Below are 16,315 nucleotides of genomic sequence, written 5' to 3' on the forward strand. Positions count from 1 at the left end.
TTGCCTTCACATAATAAAAAAGATACCATTTGCGGAATGTACTACACATGTGTAATTATTCCAGAAAAGTATGCTTCGAAGCTAAAGAACATTTTCGTTGCTGGGACTGTCAAAAAGGTATCAATAAACCATGTTGGTATTAATGCATTGATGGAAAAAAGTTGTTCAAAAGTTCAAATCAATCGACGAAGAAGGTATTCTGATAAATGTTGATGGTTCCGATGTCTTAGTAAGGTTTCCTTTAATCATGCTTCAAGGTGATAACCTTGGCATCCACACCATGTTGATGTTAGCTGGTGGGTTCAATGCCAAGTATTATTGTAGGTTTTGTAAAAGAGCTAAAGATTGTTTACAACGAGATATCTGTGAAGAGCACGACTACTTGAGAAATGAGCAAAATTATTTTGTAGATGTAGAGCTGAGAAGTCAAAAAGAAACAGGAATCAAAGGGTTTTCAGAGTTTAACAAGCTACCATCATTTATAGTTACAGAGAATAAAACGGTCGATGCGATGCACGACATGTTCAGTAACGGTATTTGCATTCACGCTGGCTCTAAACTATTTTATATACAACAAGAAATTTTTTGCATTGGACCAGTTAAATACACGTAAAAGGGTGATAGGAAGGCAAGCATATGCACGTCATTATGTAGGATGCCGGATATCGAAGAATTTTATGATAAAAAGACTAAGTCAGTTAAGATGAGAGCAACAGCTGCTGAGATGAGATCATTTTGTCATTACTTCACTTTAATCGCTGAACCTTTTGTGCCATTAGAGGATTCTGTGTGGAAATATGTTATAATACTTGTCAACCTGGTTGAACATGCTTTATTGCCATCTTTTTCAAATTCCGTTATAGACAAATTGAAGAGATTAGTTGCGGAGCACCATACAATGTACTTAGAATCATTTGAAAATGAAGTTTTAAAGCCAAAGCACCATCATATGGTCCACTATGCAACTGTGATAAAGAGCAGTGGACCAGTCTGCAATTTAATGTGTTTCCGAATGGAGGCGAAACACAAGCAATTTAAACAATATGCTCATATCACCTCTTCCAGGAAGAATATATGCTTAACCTGGGAGGGAGAAACAGACACTAAGCACGAAGTGTAAATAAAAGCACTTGTCACGAAGCAAGAAAACTTCCGACAGTAAAAATCGATCAAGGTGGGCGACGCTTAAATGAGCAAATTTCTTTTTGCGTATAATTGATGCAAGCGTGTGACCGGCACATGACTTCAATCGTGTGATGAAAATAGAGCTAGGGACAGTATAAAATCAGTGAAGGTTTTTTTTTTTTCGGGTGCTTTACATTGATTCGAAGATAAAGTCAGACGACAGATTGGTTCCAGTATTCGAGTGAAAAAGAACACATTTCGGAACGATGTGTCTCACCTTCTATTTTAAAAAATAAGATGTTTGTGCCGTTCTTTTCCTTCATTCTACCACAATTTCCTAAAAAAATTCTTGCACTGATTTTTAAAAACCGTTATTAAATTGAAGGTGAAAAATAGAATTTAATTTTATAAAAATTAAACTAACAGAATCCTTGAATAAGGAAACTCGCCGGTAGCGGCACGTTTATCTGATTTGTGAAATGTCGACCACCATTGAATAAGAGAAATGTACCGGTTTGTTTTTCAAATGTAAAAAAGAATCTGCAAAAAAGTTCTTATTTATTTAATGTTACATTCGAGTGAAATTTACGATTGACGGCTCCACCTCATATCCCATAGAAACATGTGACGTTATTTTCTTCCTAAGCTGTTCATTTATTGAAATTCATCTGACTGGTTGAAAAATATCTATTTGTCCTTTTCACTTCAAAGCATGATATTTTTTAAACAAAATGCCTGCAAATCGCTTAAGTGGTTAAGGTTCAAAAAAATGTTGCCTATTCTGAAAGTACATACTGACGAAAATATCTGTGCGAAATTTCATCCAGATCGGAGCACTAGAACCACTGAGAACTGGGGCGACATTATGGAACCATTTCGAATCGACTTTTTCATACAAGCTTGCATACAATAAACCTTTCGTTTCGAGATGCGTAATGCCACCCCTGACTTGTTTAAGAATTAAAACTGTCGCTTTGAAATGACAACAGCAAGTAGCAACTTGCCACTGGCTGGCGCTTCGATCGGCCAGCAATCGCTATACGGGACTTGTGTGCGAACTTGGATACAATGGTGACTCACGCATGCGAACCTGTATTATGTTTACACAGGCTTTTCGGAAAAGCTTGTTCTAGCTTATATGTCTGTTCTCTGTGCTAGAACTACAGCCGTTCGAAGCGCGTTGGTTCCATCCTCGTATGTAGTTAACACAAAACTTTGAACGCATTTATCTGAGAATGGAGTTTCTTGAAAAGGACCGTTGCGGTGAACGTGACATCTCAAAAACTACTCAACCGATTTTCATAAATTTTGTTTTAAATTGTTCGTATTTATATTCTCGTGTACTTGAATGGTTCCTTCTTTATTAATTTTTTTTTTTGATTTTTTGTAATATTTTATTTTAAATTTTGAACACCTAAAACATAAGTTTTGTTATCAACACAGTTTTTATCGCAGAATTATTTTTTAATGCCGAAACCGTTCAAGTACACCAGAATACATTTTTTATAATAGCTTACTTACTTTTTCGATTTAAGTTGAGCGGTTCGTCTGGGAGAGTGTTCACCGTAAGCCGCTGCGAAAAAATGCGCTTCCGTCACAGCAGTGGCCTGTTCATATAAAGTTGTGACAAAATTATAAAAATTGGTTTATGTGGCTAAAAATCGGGTTTTTAACTAATTTTGGGTCGCTGAATCCATTTCTGATATCAGTTTTAAAATTCCATAATTCTTTTTTCGACTACTTTTATATAAACCCATTTGAAGGCGTTGGACGTTAAAGGGTTAATATACACGTTAATAACAGAAGTGAATCACATCGGATGACAGAAATGGTTGACAAACAGGTAAAAATTACTAATTTTTCAGTAGTATGATGTTCTGTAGGCAATCAATTTGTAAGAAGATTTATGAAGTACAGGGCGTCTCCATACGGGTATTTTCAAAAACATAGACATAACACCTTCATAACAGTTTTTGCAACCGACCGAGACGGTTGTGCCTCCAGGTGGAAGGTTTTGTTCTCGAGAGAGTGACGGAGTGCGAGACGCTGTATGCGTTATTGTGGGAGAGAGAGACCAGTTTGTTAAGTGTGAGTCGACAGTTGATACGTCGGAGGCGTGGTCAACGGCATCCTCGACAAGTGGTGTTTTGACAGCAAACCGCGGGTAGACGAATTTGCCTACCGCGGTGGCAGAAATCGACAGTGATCGTGCCTGTACACACAGAAAAAAAATATAGTGTATTGGTGTCGTCGGGCAATTCTAATCGACGAGAGGGAAGCGTCGCAGGTAGACCCATTTGCTCTATTTGTCTACCGCAGAAGTGGTACGACGAATAAGGAAAACAAGTGGCACCGAAAAGTGCCGCATCGACAGTGGGATTTTCGCAGCAAGCCACAGGTAGCCACATTTGTCTACCGAGGTGGTGGAAACGGAGAGAGCGCGCTTGTGGTGGTGATACCGAAGAGCAGCTTAATCGGAGAGAGTTTTGAAGTGTTGCAGGTAGGACTATTTCTCTACTGAAGAAGCAACGCGACGAAGAAGGACAGCAAGTGTCACATTGTGAAACAACGGGCACCGAGTTTACAACGTAACACATGAGGTGTGTTCTACCGGTGTCTTCGTCACCTAATAGATAGCAGATAACAGGTATATTTTTCATTCCTTTTTGTGATAGTTTTTCTTACTAGGTAAAATGGATGAAGAGATGGGAGAAAGAGTAACAGACCCTCCCCCTAAGCCTTCTGCTGAAAATGTAAACCCGACTAGAATTAAAATTTACCCAGAGTCGTCAACGAGACCATGGATTGTATTTATTAGGGGTAAAACAAGGTGCTGGACGAACTGAGGAATGAAGTTGCACTCAACACCACGAAAATCAATACAATACTTCAGCGAACGCCCTTTCCCACCACACCACGTAGAACACAACTAAACCCAAATTCACGCAAGAGACCACGGCTATTACTCCCGGATGAACCACCGCACCGCGATAACATTTTTGAAGGTACTAAAGATATCGAACCGGACGACGCTATACCATTGGTGGCAGCTAAAAAGGATAAACAGTTTTGGCTGTACTTATCTGGTTTCGATCCTCAGGCAACAGTGCATCAAATCGAAAAGCTGATCAGGAACAATTTGAAAACAGACACAGCTGTGAACGTTGTTAAACTTGTACCTAAAGGCAGAACACTTGATGAACTTTCATTCGTATCGTTCAAAGCTGGTATTGATTTGCAGCTGAAAGATTTATCCCTATCCAAATCAACATGGCAGAAGGGAATTGTTTTCCGACCATTTGATTTCCAGCCCTCGTCGAACACACGTAATATTTTTCGCTTCTTGCCAACACCAGCAGACACTAAATCACAATAAGCCACTCTTCGCACGTTCCTACTGTCACACAGAAAGTTCTACTGATGCTCAAGAATTACCAGCGGATTTAACCTGCATCCGCACACCTCCGTCTGCACATAAGTTTTCTGCTACCAACTCCAACAGACGTGGTCCGAATCGTGAAAAAAGTTACCGTCCAATCTCGCTTTATTATCAGAACACTCGTGGAATCCGGACGAAGACAAATTTATTACTATTAAATATTTCTCAGTGCGATTATGACGTTATTGCCTTTACTGAAACTTGGCTGAATAACGACGTTTCAAACTCTGAGCTAGCTCTGAACTATACTATTTACCGTTGTGATAGAAACCCCCGAACCAGCCAGCACAGACGAGGAGGGGGGGGTCCTGATAGCAGTAAAAAACGGCCTTCAGAGCTCTGCTATTTGTATTGCTGACTGTGATCAATTGGAGCAAATTATCGTTCGCATCTCATCACCAAACTTTGATATGATAGTGTGCTGTATATATCTGCCGCCCAACAGTGAGCCCCTGTTGTACGAGCAACATGCAATATGTGTGAAAAAATTAATTGATCTTGCGGGTGATCGTGGTGTGGTTTTGACTGTTGGGGATTATAATCTCCCTCAATTACGTTGGATGTCGGATGAAAATTTAAACTGTATGATACCGGTAAATGCTTCATCTGAACAGGAAATATCCTTGGTTGAGTCGGTTTTGGCAAACGGAATGTCTCAGATAAACGATCTCGAAAACGTAAACGCGAGACTTCTTGACTTAGCGTTCATTAGTGACACTGATTGTGTTGAATTGTGTGAGCCACCGTTACCATTGCTAAAGATCGACCAACATCACCGGCCTTTTATCTTGCTATTCGAGCTTGACGTTATTAAGCAAAACGCTCCTGGTATTGTTGTTGATTCCCTTGGCTTTGATTTTACCCGCTGTGATTTCGAGAGGCTCAACACATTGTTCGCCGAAGTTCATTGGGAGGAATTTCTTGTTGGTTGCAGTGTTAATGAAGCTGTGACAAATATGTATGACAAAATGTATGCAATATTTCGTGATGTTGTTCCTGTGAAGCGACCTCGTCGTCCGCGTGGTAAAAAGCAGCCTTGGTGGAATAACGAGCTACAGAATCTACGGAACCGTCTTCGCAAGGTTAGGAAACGATACTTTCGCTGGAGAGATGATCGGCACAAAGCTGAGCTGCATGCCATTGAGAGCGAATATAACTCTTTGCTTGCGCATTGCTTTCGTTGCTATATTCATCGCACGGAGGAGAACCTGAAGCAGGACCCAAATTCATTTTGGTCATTTGTAAGAAGCCGTAAGCAGTCGTCCGGAATCCCACAACGTGTTAGTTACAACACAATTACAGCCGAGTCCCCGATTGAATCGGCAAATCTATTCTCATCCTTTTTTCAAAGTGTGCAAAGTAATAACCGACCACCTTTGTCTGAAGCATATTTGAATAGTCTGCCGTTGTTCGATTTGAATATGTCGCTATTCAATTTCTCGCCGCGTGATGTGGAGCTGAAGTTGCAGTCTATTGATGGTTCTAAGGGTGCTGGTCCGGATGGCTTACCACCTATCTTCTTCAAGAGCTGTGCTGTAACGTTGGCTGTTCCTGCGAGTATAATTTTCAACAGGTCATTGTCCGAAGGAATTTTCCCGAGTGTCTGGAAGACAGCATCTATTACACCGATCCACAAGGCAGGTAGCATCCACGATGTTGATAATTATCGAGCCATTTCAATTTTGAGCTGCTTACCGAAAATTTTTGAAAGCCTCGTTCATGATTTGCTGTATCCGAAGGTTCACCACATCATTTCCGAGTGGCAGCATGGATTTGTGAAAAAACGTTCGACGAGTACTAATCTTATGGCGTACGTTTCGTCACTTAGTAGCGCGCTTGGAAAACGTCAGCAGGTTGATGCCGTTTACGTTGATTTTGCAAAAGCGTTCGATAGGGTGCCTCATTTGTTAATCGTGGCCAAATTTGAGCGCATGGGACTTCCTGAGTGGTTGACACGGTGGATAATGTCATACCTCACCGAGCGTAGTGCTTTTGTGCGCATAGATGAAACGAGATCATCTCCGTTTGTGATAGAGTCGGGTGTGCCTCAGGGTAGTCATTTGGGCCCGCTACTGTTTATTTTATTCGTAAACGATTTGTGCTCCGCTATACAGTCTCCTAAGTATATGTTTGCTGATGATCTGAAATTTTTCCGTGTAATTGCGTCGGCAGTCGATTGCTGTGCTATTCAAGCTGATATTGATATGCTGCTAAATTGGTGTACTCATAACGGGATGGAAGTAAATGTGCAAAAGTGCAATGTGATATCGTTCTGTCGAAACAGGCATGTCCTGACATTTGATTATAGAATGGCAGAAAGCAGTATCAACCGAGTTAATACGATAAAGGACCTAGGCATTCTCATCGATAACAAACTAAATTTCGCGCAGCACATTGCAATGACTACAGCCAAGGCCTATGCCGTGCTGGGGTTCATTAAGCGAAACACGCAGCAATTCAGCGATATTTATTGCCTAAAAACGCTATTTTGTGCACTCGTGCGTAGCATCCTGGAGTACGGCGTGCTTGTGTGGGCACCTTACCATGCTGTTCAAATTAATCGCATCGAACGAATTCAGCGTCACTTTGTTCGTTACGCTCTGCGGTTACTACCTTGGACTGATCCTATTCGTCTACCGCCCTATGAACATCGATGCAATCTTCTACGTTTGCCAACTCTTGCAAGTCGGAGGATAATGCTGCAACGGCTCTTCGTGTTCGATCTTCTGGAAAACAATATAGATAGCCCGGAGTTGCTGAGCCAGCTCCGATTCAACGTACCACCTAGACCCACCAGACGAACTGATTTCTTTCGGTTACCGATGTATCGTACTCTTTTTTCACAAAACAATCCGTTCAATGTATGCTGTCGTAATTTTAATGATGTAGCTGACAAGTATGATTTTAACATTACTAAGACTACCTTTAAACATAGAATTATTATTAATTAAGGAACTGTCTGTACGAGAAAATCGAAGACCAGTATAAATAAATAAATAAATAAATATTAAAGCAAAGGCGCTAAATATCATTCAAATTTCTAAAGATTTGACTTCGCGATTCTCGGATGTAAAAGAGATCGTCAAAGTTAATAAAGATAAAATACGCATTGTCGTTGATAGTCTCAAACAAGCCAATGCAATTGCTTCTTGCGAGCTTTTTACGCGTGAATATAGAGCGTATATTCCTTCAAAGGAAATTGAAATTGATGGGGTCATCACAGAGTCGAGTTTGACTGTTGATGACTTAGTTAAGCATGGGGTTGGTCGTTTCAAAGGCACCATACTTAAAGACGTAAAAATACTTGAATGCAAGCAATTGCATTCAGTATCACACGAACGAGATAAAAAAGTTTATCGACTGTCTGACTCGTTTCGAGTGACTTTCGCTGGGTCTGCGCTGCCCAACTATGTCATTATCGATAAGATTCGTCTCCCTGTTCGCCTTTTTATCCCTCGTGTAATGAATTGCCTTAATAATTAATTAAGAACACCGCTTGGCCACACAGCCACTTACTGTTCCAATAAGGCACGGTGTGGCAAATGTGGGGGTTCTCATCAAGAGGATACATGCAATGAAAATTCAGAAAAATGTTTAATGTGCGGAGAAAACTCGCATGAGCTCCCTGCATGCCCCATTTATAAATTGCGTGAGGATAAAATTAAACGATCCTTGAAGGAGAGGTCTAAGCGCTCCTATGCAGAAATGTTGAAAAATGCTACCCCTAAACCCATCTTCTTAGAAAACACTTACACATCTCTATTTTCGGAACAGTCTGACTCTGACGGAGCGTGCGAAGGTACATCATTTGTTTTACCCGGAAATTCCAGAAAAAGAAAACAGTCATCTTTTCCCAAGCTGCCAAGAAAGGGCCTTAAAATTTCTCCACCAATAGATAAACTGCGCCCAAAACCGAAAAATTCCGATTCAAAACCGAAATCAATTCCGCCCGGTTTTGGGAACGTACAATCCAAACAGAACACCATTACTGGAAATAATAAAATTTCGACTTCCTCTGAGCCTCAGCCGGGGGTAGGATTATTGAAATTTTCTGAAATTGTTGATTGGATTTTTAAAGCATTCAATATTTCTGAACCACTAAAGAGTATACTTTCAGCTATCCTCCCAACAATTAGAACATTTTTAGAGCAGCTGATTGCTCAATGGCCCATCCTTGCAGCAATTATATCTTTCAATGGTTAATTCAACTACTAAGGTGAAAGACTCCATCACTGTTTTACAGTGGAATTGCAGAAGTATCATACCAAAAATTGATTCCTTAAAAATTTTACTGCATAATTTAAAATGCGATGCTTTTGCTCTATGTGAAACATGGCTTACCTCAAACATTAATTTCAACTTAAATGATTTCAACATTATTCGCCTAGACCGAGACACCCCGTATGGAGGAGTGCTTCTAGGAATTAAAAAGTGCTATTCTTTCTATAGAATTAACATCCCCTTGTTTGCGGGCATTGAGGCTGTTGCTGTCCAAACGAACATTAAAGGCAAAGACATGTCTATCGCTTCTATATATATACCTCCCAAAGTTCAAATTGGACAACGTCAAATTTTAGAGGTAGTGGAATCCATGGCTGCTCTGCGTCTGATACTGGGAGACTTCAACTCGCACGGAGTATTGTGGGGTTCCCTCTACAATGATAATCGATCTTCTTTGATATACAATGTTTGTGACGAATTTAATATGACAGTTTTAAATACTGGCGAAACAACACGCATCCCCAGACCTCCTGCACGTCCAAGTGCATTAGATCTATCTCTGTGCTCGACATCACTTCGGTTAGATTGCACGTGGAAGGTTGTACCTGATCCTCACGGTAGCGATCATTTGCCAATCGTTGTTTCAATTAACAGTGAATTAGGCCTTACGAATTCAATCAATGTTCCTTATGACTTAACACGAAATATTGATTGGAAAACATACGAAACGTTAATTTCCACTTCTCTTGCTTCGACAGAAGAGCTACCCCCTACCGAAGAATATGAATTCTTAGCGGGTTTAATTATTGAAGCAGCAGAACAAGCCCAAACGAAATGTAATCCTGGAATGACAATAAATAGACGGCCCCCTAATGCTCGGTGGGACAAAGAGTGCTCTGATGCATATGAAGCTAAACAAGTTGCCTACAAAGAAATTATGAAACAGAAAGGGGGTATACGTGAGAACTTTGAAAACTATTTCATTTTGCAAAACAATTTTGACAGTATACGTCGTGCCAAAAAGTCTAGCTATTGGAGACACTTCGTTAATGGCTTGTCAAGAGAAACATCAATGAGTACTCTTTGGAACACAGCCAGAAGAATGAGGAATCGAAACGTGACTAATGAAAGCGAAGATTTTTCGAATCGTTGGATATTTAATTTTGCCAAGAAAATTTGTCCAGATTCTGCTCCTGCGCAGAAAATCACTCGCGATGCTCCAACAAGTAACGATTTCATAGATTCGCCTTTGACAATGATGGAATTTTCAATAGCACTCCTCTCATGCAACAATAATGCCCCGGGACTAGACAGAATTAAATTCAACTTGGTGAAGAATCTGCCTGACCTAGCAAAAAGACGCTTGTTGAATTTATTCAATAAGCTTCTTGAGCAGAACATTGTCCCGCACGACTGGAGACAAGTGAGAGTTATCGCTATTCCAAAACCGGGAAAACCAGCCTCCGATCATAACTCGTATCGACCGATTGCAATGCTATCCTGCATCAGGAAATTGTTGGAAAAAATTATCCTACGACGTCTCGACAATTGGGTTGAGGCGAACGGCTTGCTATCAGATACCCAGTTTGGTTTTCGGAGGGGAAAGGGAACGAATGATTGTCTGGCGCTACTTTCGTCAGAAATCCAACTCGCTTACGCAAAAAAAGAACAAATGGCGTCTGTGTTCTTAGACATAAAAGGAGCATTCGACTCAGTCTCCATTGATGTTCTCTCGGAGAAGCTACATCAATGTGGTCTTTCACCGATATTAAATAATTATTTATTCAATTTATTGTCAGAAAAGCACATGCATTTTTCATATGGCGATTTGGCGACACTCAGAATAAGTTACATGGGCCTCCCACAAGGCTCTTGTCTAAGCCCCCTTCTCTATAATTTTTACGTGAATGACATTGATAATTGTATTGTCAGCCCATGCACTTTAAGACAACTTGCAGATGATGGGGTGGTTTCTGCCACAGGACCAAAAGCTATAAATTTACAACAACCATTGCAAGATAGCTTGGATAATTTATCAACTTGGGCTTTAAAGCTGGGCATCGATTTCTCTACGGAGAAAACAGAGTTGGTCGTTTTCTCAAGGAAGCGTGATCCAGCTCAGCTTCAGCTTCAGTTGGTTGGTAGAACGATAGCCCAAGTCCTGACTTTTAAATACCTTGGAATTTGGTTCGATTCTAAAGGCAAATGGGGGGCCACATTAGGTATCTAATAACGAAATGCCAACAAAGGATAAATTTTCTGCGAGCAATAACTGGATCATGGTGGGGTTCTCATCCAAGTGACATGATAAGATTGTATCAAACAACAATACTTTCAGTAATGGAATATGGGTGCATCTGTTTCCGTTCAGCTGCGAACACTCACATTATTAAACTGGAACGGATACAGTATCGCTGTTTACGAATTGCCTTAGGTTGCATACAGTCGACCCATACGATGAGTCTTGAAGTACTAGCGGGAGTTCTTCCTTTAAAAGACCGATTTTGGGATCTCTCCTCTTGTTTACTTATTCGATGTGAGGTTATGAACCCACTGGTAATTGAAAATTTTGAAAGACTTGTCGAGCTTCAACCCCAAACCAGATTCATGACAGTGTATTTCAATCACATGTCACAAGAAATAACGCCTGCTAGGTATGTTCCCACATACGTCAATATACTAGATACTCCTGAATCCACTTTATTCTTCGACACGTCCATGCAAGCAGAGATTCGTGGAATTCCGGATCATCTACGCTCGCGGGAGATCCCTAAAATATTCACAAGTAAATATCAACACATAGACTGCCTTAAAATGTTTTACACTGATGGGTCACGAATCAGTGAGGCCACTGGTTTCGGTATTTTCAACAATAATTTTTCAATTTCTCTCAAACTTGCAGAACCCGCGGAACTTGCAGCAGTTCACTATAGTTTGCAAATAATTAATACTTTACCCCCGAACCATTACTTTATCCTCACTGATAGTCTCAGCACAATTGCAGCTCTACGCTCAAAGAGGATTGATAATCACGATCCATTCTTTTTGGGAAAGATACGAGAATCTCTGAGTAACCTAACAAGAAAATGTTATAAATTTACCCTAGTGTGGCTCCCCGCCCATTGCTCTATTGCGGGCAATGAGAAAGCTGATAATTTAGCCAAGATTGGTGCACTAGATGGTGAAATATATGAAAGACCCATCGCTTACAATGAATTTTATAGCGCTTCTCGACAGAGGACACTTGCTAGTTGGCAAACATCTTGGGACAATGGAGATATGGGACGATGGCTACACTCAATTATCCCTAAAGTATCAACGAAGGCATGGTTCAAAGGATTGGATGTAAGTCGGGACTTCATCCGTGTGATGTCTAGGCTCATGTCCAATCATTATACTTTAGATGCGCATCTCCGTCGTATTAAGCTCGCTGAGGGTAATCATTGTGCTTGTGGAGAAGGTTACCATGACATTGAGCATGTTGTTTGGTCCTGCACTGAATATCGTGAAGCCAGATCACAATTAGTAGATTCTTTACAAGTCCGAGGAAGACCAATCCATGTTCCTGTTAGAGACATCCTGGCGTATCGCGATCCTCTATACATGGAACTTATCTATCATTTTCTAAAAACAGCGTCTGTCAAAATTTAATTAAATTCATCTCCTCATACTCTCATCCAAGGCTAATCATTCACCAATTAAAGTGTCCTAGAATATTCAGTTTTTAAATTTAGACAATAACAGAAAAAAAGTAAATAAATACACCCGAAAATACTAGATCATTATGAAATACAACAATGTAAGGAAAAAAGCAAACAATAAAGTGATTTCAGTGTTAGTTTTAGACAAATTACTAGTATAGTTAAAATCAGTCTTAAGGATTTTTGTAACGTGCTATGTAAAAAGGAAACTGGCGTAAAAAGCTTTTGCAAATGCCGTGTCAAATAAACGTATGGAAAAAAAATAACACCTTCGGCGCAAAAATGCGTAAGATGAGGCTTTTATATGTTGGAACTACACTAAATTTTGAGTCAGATTGATAATAAGCGACCCATGGGAGACCATCTCAAAAATTGGAAGACGTATAAAGATAAATTACTGAACTGACATTGGATTTCTCAATTAATTTTTCTTGGTGCAGGACAGACGTGGATTTGTGCGAAAAACTCACATCTATAGTTTAGCATATTCATTCATCTTTCCAAAGAACTCAAAATAATTCCATCGGCCGTGTAGTTCTTGAGATATCGCCATTTGAAGCTCTAAGGTACTAACAAATTTAATGAATGGAATTGAACAGAAACCCTCAGTTTTCATCCGATTGTGGTAACATTTGGAGATACTTTTATTCAAACTGGGAGAAAAAAAGATGGGTGGGTAATGTCTGCGACATAACCGGAGAGATGTAGAATACATAAGGAACACGTTCTTCAAATATGTTGATACTCATTGGAATTTTCGGACAAAAGGTGATTTGGGCGAGGAATATTTCAAATTATTCTTTACAAAAATGATGGTGGTCCTGAAAAGGACCGGTTTTGTTGGCGTTGTTGGCCTTGGTGAGGGAGATGGCTAACGATGAAATTAATTGTTAGCATGAGGAAGTCGCGTAGTACTGGCCAATGGAAGAACAGATAATAATTGATTCCTGAAAATCAATTTTTCTTTATTCATGTAAATTATACATACTTACAAATCTAACAGAAGATTCCTGATCATATTTCTGAATCATTAGTGCGAACATTGTGTAATTTGGTTAAGTACAATGAAAGTTACAAACTTTCCAAACTCGACCTTCTGTTCATTCAGAAATATTGAAATGGGGTGTCGTGGTCAAAGATGGGTGGGTAATGTCTGTCACATAACCGGAGCGTCGTTATTTCAATTCGAGACGTTAATTTAAATCTAATAATATTCAACAGAATCACGTTTGAATGGGAAATTTTCAAATAATTCTCTATGGTAATAATGGTGGTTCTGAAAAGAACCTTTGGTATCGGCGTTGGTGTTGATGGTGATGCGCTGGATCGTTGGATATTTTTGGCATGATAGTTACGTGCCTGGCGAACTGTTTTGTAGCCTCGAACAAAACGACAAGACTGGCTTCTTCGGGTACCATTACGGCTGAACTTTATAAGCTTAGCTCGACTTTGAAATCCTGCACAATCTCACGAATCAGACACTGGTAGGGCCATTTTGTTTGCTACTAGCACGGAGCTGCACAAAAAATCATTTAATGCAGTTAGTTCACGGGGGCTGCCAAAAAGCTTGAATAGAAGCATGCGACTTCAACGTTTCTCTTAAACACATGCAACAACACATTCGTTTTGGTAATACTGATAATAACAGTAGAAAGGAATGGAAAAGCAGTGCACGAAACGAGCGAGAGGATAATTTAAATTTTTGTTCCGTGTGCAAGCTACTTCTTTCCACCCAACGTATTATGTTGCTTGTTGAAAATTTGCTACACACCTTAAAATAAAAGTTTCAGTTTAACTCTCACAAGAACACAATTGATTGGTCCTGAAAAGAACCGTTGCTTTTATTGTAATTTACGCCCACTCCCACAAACCGACCAAGTAGGCATCAGTGGCTTCATTACGGCTGAGTTTTGTAAGCGTAGCTCGACTTTGAAGTAATACACAACCTTACGAACCAGACGCTGGAATGTTAGCCAGCGGATTAGTTGCTCCGTTGCCCTTTAGTTGGGGCGAAATACTAGCATGGCGACAGTTCCTGATCGGTAGTTGGTTGCGATGGGCCACCAGTAGCTGGGGCACTTTTGCGGACCGTCATCATCGCCAACTGCTTTCCTCCGGTGGACTGGCTGCTTGATAGTGCTTGAACGAATACGAATGATGAGAAAAACCGACCGACCAATATTCATATATGAAAACACAAGAAAGCACTACTATCGCTCTCCCGCTCGTTTTCGTGCCATTCCTGTGCCTTTCCTTTCCGTTCGGCTACCAATACTAGCATAACCAAAACGAATATTCTGTCTTTCCATCGCCTTCAATCTAGTGGCCAGTGCTAGCAAACTTGCATGTTCAGTTTTTCAATAACAACATTCCAACAATATTTTCAAAGAATGTTGCAGATTTGAAAAGAAGGAAAGAGAAGATTTTCACAAATTTAAATTCTTTTGTTTTATTTGTTAGCGCTGATAAAGGCTATTTAGTTTGCTACTAGCAAGGAGCTGCACAAACAAATCGATTTAGGCAGTTAATCAACGGAGGCTGCCAAAAAGTTCGAATAAAAGCATGCGACTAGTGTACTTTGCATGTTCTATATTTTATCAATACTAGAGAGGATCAATAAAATAATTCAAATTGTTATAGCGACATGGAATTGTGGCAACACTGGCCATGAGATGGTGGGGGAACACGCACATTCGTTTTAGTTATGATGGTAGTAGCAGCAGAAAGGAATGGAAAAGCAGTGCACGAAAACGAGCGAGAGAAGATAATTTAAATTCTCTTTCTTTCTTTCCACACATCGTATTTCTTATATTGCTTTCTGAAAATTATTTGTTATACACCATAAAATGTAAATTTCAGTTTAACTCTTATTAGAACACAATTAATTGGTCCTGTAAAGAACCGTTTATTGTTTTATTGCGGGAGCATAATTCAGACGCACTCCCCGCGGACACGGTGAGCTAGAAAGCACTATTTTGCATTCTCGAACAAACCGACCAAGTAGGCATCGTTGGCTTCTCGGGGCATCATTACGACTGAGCTTTGTAAGCGTAGCTCGACTTTGCAGTCCTGCACAATCTCACGACCCAGACGCTGGAACGATAGCCTACTCTGTTGCCCTTTAGTTGGGGCGAAATTCTTGCAGGGCGACAGTTCCTGATCGGGTTGCGATGAGTCACCAGTAGCTGGGGCACTTTTTCCGCCGTCGTCATCGCCGACTGCTTTTCTTCGGTGGACTGGCTGCTTGCTAGTGCTTGAACGAATACGAATGATGAGAAAAACCGACCGACAGATATTTATATAATCGCGCTAATATGCACTACTATCGCTTTCTCGCTCGTTCTCGTGCCGTGCATGAGCCTTTCCTTTCCGTCCGGCTTCTAATGGCCTAACCAAAGGAATATGCCGTCTTTCCCCCACCAAGTGCTCTCGTCAAGCAACCCAATGCGAATAACCATACGAACAAACATGTAATGGACCTATATATAAACTTTTCATTATTTTATTGTTCGGTTGGTCTACCATAACGACGGCTCTGTGCGGGATGGGCTGAAAATTTTCACTTTTCCGTGTCGTTTTCGAAAGATTTTTCAAAACACATTTTTTTTGTTATTAGTACATGTTATACATACTTCAAATTTTAATACAGCATAGAGGAACATATTTGCAACAAATTGGTCTAAAAATCAAATCATTCTGTTAAGTATGATAAAAGTTATTAACGTTCAAAATCTGACGCGGCGCCGCAGCCGATATTTTGAAACGGGACCCCTATATTGAAACCTTAAATGTATTCTACATTAATAAAATAAATATTTTGAAAAGATTC

This window comes from Topomyia yanbarensis, chromosome 1 (assembly GCF_030247195.1).
Source record: "Topomyia yanbarensis strain Yona2022 chromosome 1, ASM3024719v1, whole genome shotgun sequence".
Taxonomy (NCBI): Eukaryota; Metazoa; Arthropoda; class Insecta; order Diptera; family Culicidae; genus Topomyia; species Topomyia yanbarensis.